We start from the raw sequence: 4,151 nt of genomic DNA, 5'->3' as shown, positions 1-4,151 counted from the left end.
GTTGAGTGAGTTGAGAAGAGGTAAGTATGTTTCCTTTTATCAAGCTCAAGCTTATGTTATGCTTTAGAATTCCCCTTACATGCTCGTACATTTCATGTACTGAGCCATTTGGTCTGCATCATTTCATGATGCAGATACAGGTATTCAGGATCATCAACAGTCATTTCGTTGATACCACATGCAATTCGAGTTAGCTATGGTGAACCTCCTTGCTTTCACAGGGTTCTAGTTGTACTTTCAGTTATATCAGTTGCTAGAATGTCGTTGGTCTTGTCTCGACTGCCATCTTTGTCAGTTAGAGGCTTCATAGATAGATAGTAGAGTTTCAGAAATCTGTTCATTTAGTTTTTTAAATGTTTTAAAGACTTAAGTTGCCTATTTTATGGCGAGTTGAATATATTATTTTTATTCAGAGTTATTCATTTGAGTTAAAGATTTGTAATTGAGTTTAATGAATTTAATTCAGTTTTTAAGTTTTGTATGCTTGAGTTAGTCTTCCGCTTGTAGTCAGCCAGGATGAGGGTTCTCTTGGGGGCCAACAATGATTCTCGAGTGTCGACCACATCCAGGATGTAGGCTCAGGTCGTGACAATACACCCGGTGCGGGTAAGTTTTACCCCTAACTATCTATCTAATCTTTGTAACAAAATAACTAATTAGGTATAATCACATAAGTGCGGATCTAGCAATGTACAAATATGCACAGACCACACTAATTTCCACAATGATTATTATTATTATGAAAATAAAATATTGAGCCAATTGGAGAACATGTTTTTGACACCATCACTTATGAGGCAGACAAGTTGCTTGTTTAGGTTTAATTACCTCTTCTTTTTCTTCTTTTAATGAGTTGTTAATTACTTTATTTAAGATTGAATTATGAAATAGTTGTACATTTATATTATAGTATAAAAAAAGTCATTCAACTGCTATATTAGTGGCAAATCAAATCTTCACTTGACTCAATAATCTCCTAATAATTAGGAGTTATTGATTGAATTAGAGATATCCAAGCAAATAAATACACAGTTAACCATCTTGGTAATAATAACTTCCTTCTACTTCACAGCATACTTCAGATTTCAGACCTTATAAATTCATATTTCTTTATATATGGTATTTATTTAAGTTGATGAAATGTAAACGATGACGACTTCTATTATGTTACATTACATTTCTTTAATTTGTTTGCTATATGTACTTTTTTTTTTGTTTTGTACCCTATTTCGTTAGTTCTTACATAAATATACACTAAAACCTTATTATAGTAAGCAGTGTTAATTTGTCTGAACATTTTATAGTTGTTATAGAGTGATGTGTCGTTATATATGTATATTAATATTTAGCACTTATATCTCATTTAGCTATTATAAACAAAATTACACACACAAAAAAAAAAAAAACAGTTTAACATAAGAAATAGAAAGAGTATGAATATAAAAGAAGCAAACACCACTAATCTTTCCTCGTGAAGTTATGACCGTAACTGATGACACCATTTATAACAATCTTTTTTCTTTTTTAGATACCCATAATTGAAATTTACTATGTGCACTAATAATAATTATCATAAATATTTCAATATATAATTTATATACATAATATATTTCTTACAAAATATTATTACACAATGTTTGAATATGACGGTTATAAAGGGGTAATTTTACAAAGAGTACTGATATAATAAATGACATTATTGTTTTATAAGTAAAATATATATATATATATATATATATATATATATGCCAATTTGCCATGTTGAGTAATGTCATAATTGGGTGTTAAGCACATGAAATATATACTAGACAATTATTGTTTTTGCATCCCTCAGATCGATTCGCATATGTCCCAATTGCTATTTTTCAACATTTATTATAAGAGTAAGAAATTATTTTTTATCAAAAGAAAAAAAAATGCAACATGTTGTGCAATTTTTAATTAACTATTCTCGCCCCTTATTTGTTTTTTATAATACTTACAAACAAATTTTAATTGTTAAGTCATCAGATATTAACAAAGGTAATTCATGATCAATAAAATTAGTGATTTAAAGCTAATTTGAATAAGAGCTCTTAAATTTTTAAGATAAATTATATATATATGTATGCAAAAAATTTAGAGTCGGTAATTTTTTGTTTGGTTATTTATAGAGTAGTTTCGAATTCGATTTGACTTTTTTTTCGTCCGATGATTACTCTTATAATTTGGATTTGAAGCTTCTATTCATACTAATGTGATATGACTTTTGTATCCATCAGTGTTGGATCCTCTTCTTCTTATAACCACATATATAAATTTTAACTTCTCATAATAATATTATTATTTATATTAAAAAGATTAATTCAAGTTAATAAATGTTAACCATATTTCTATTACATTACCTTTTTATTGTTAAGAATTCAATTTACCAATATAAAATTTTGGCTAGTTCCATTCAAAGTAGCCATAGTCTTTCTTTTTTCTCTTCTTGTAATGATTTAGTTTTTTTTTTTCTCTATAAACTTCAATATTAGCTTTAAATCGAATTATAGTAAATTCTGAGCAAGTTATTGCTGGACAACCTATTCATGTAAAATATTAACTTAGCTCTATGATTTGGTCCTCAATTGTGTTATAGCCTGTCAAGCTTCTAAAAAAAAGCGTTTTTTCAATGCAATAATATTGGTGAGAAGCATGTTGTATTTAGCTAATAAATTTGAAAAATAATTTTGAGCAGTAAGTAGTGTTTGACCAAATTGTTTTAAAGTGATTCTAAATATATTTTGGAAAGGATTTTTTAAAAAAAAAATACTTTTTAGGAAAACTACTCTCTCTGTTTCTTTTTATTTGCCACAGTTTCTTTTATAAAAAATTATATGAACTTTGACCAACATTTTAAGATGTATTTTTTTATTATATTGATATGAGAAAAATTACAATTTATAGTACTTTTTGTATAATTTTTAGATATCGAAATTTAATTTTAAAATATCAAATTAATCTAATTTAATTTATCTTTGAAAGCTAATCAAATTGACTTTGCAAAAGCATAACGTGGCAACTACTTTGAAACGAAAAAAGTATATTTTTTAGCTTTTGAAAAAATAAATTACTATTTCCCAAATTTACTTATTTTCTCAAAAAAAATTCTTAATCAAATACTTCACTTTTTAAATAAGCACTTTTACGCCAAAAATTTGTAGTTCCTCAAAAGTATTTTTGAATTTTGGCCAAATACCTCAAATCTTCTTTAAAATAATTTTAAAAAAATAATATAATCATGATTTTGATTTGCAGAACTTTACCAAACATGCTATTAATTTCATGTGCATCGATAGTTTATAAAATTTGTATGTTATCATGTTAAATTGACCTACACTAATAATATGTAATTTACAAGCTTGATAATACATCAATCTGTGACTACTTAAATTACAATAATAATATAAAATTTATTTACACGGGTGGAAGAATTTCAATAACTCAATTAGTTGACTATCTAAATTTTCACATTATTAGTGAGTAGTGAGAGTTTGATTTCTCACCTTATAATTAAAATAATCAGGTTCTTACTAAAGTATAAACCCAGTAGGTAAATAATAAGCAGTTGTGGACGGCTGCATTGTTTGTTTGTAGCATAAAAAAGTAGCTACTCAATTACTTTGCTTTTACGTACCATTTGCTTTGTGCATTGGAAAATACAGCTACATTAGCTACTTATAATTATAAAATACACACACTACTTGTTCACCTCTGAAAAAGCTCTCATATTATTACTCTTTCTTTATTGGACCTCACAAAGGGAGAAAAAGTTCCCTCTTCTACCCTTGCCTTTATTTTTTAAGGGTACCCCATACCAAAAAAAATATAAAAAATATAATGGAAAAAGAAGTTTTAATAAATCATATTTACCTTCTTATCTCTACTAATAGAAATGTAGAGTTTGAATGTTTATATAAAAAGGTGTGTTTGGTGCCAAAGAAAATGTTTTTCATGAATTTAATTTTTTTTAGAAAAACTTTTCTAGTAATGTGTGAGTTTTTTTTCTTCATATTTATTACTGTATTTGTTAAATAAATAAATAAAATATTATTTTAATAATATTTATATTTAATATAACAAAACATTATTGGGTGAAATGTTTGGGGTGATAGATCTATGATCAAAGG

The sequence above is a fragment of the Solanum tuberosum genome, unplaced genomic scaffold (assembly GCF_000226075.1).
Source record: "Solanum tuberosum cultivar DM 1-3 516 R44 unplaced genomic scaffold, SolTub_3.0 scf00444, whole genome shotgun sequence".
Taxonomy (NCBI): Eukaryota; Viridiplantae; Streptophyta; class Magnoliopsida; order Solanales; family Solanaceae; genus Solanum; species Solanum tuberosum.
Note: the sequence above shows the minus strand (reverse complement) of the source record.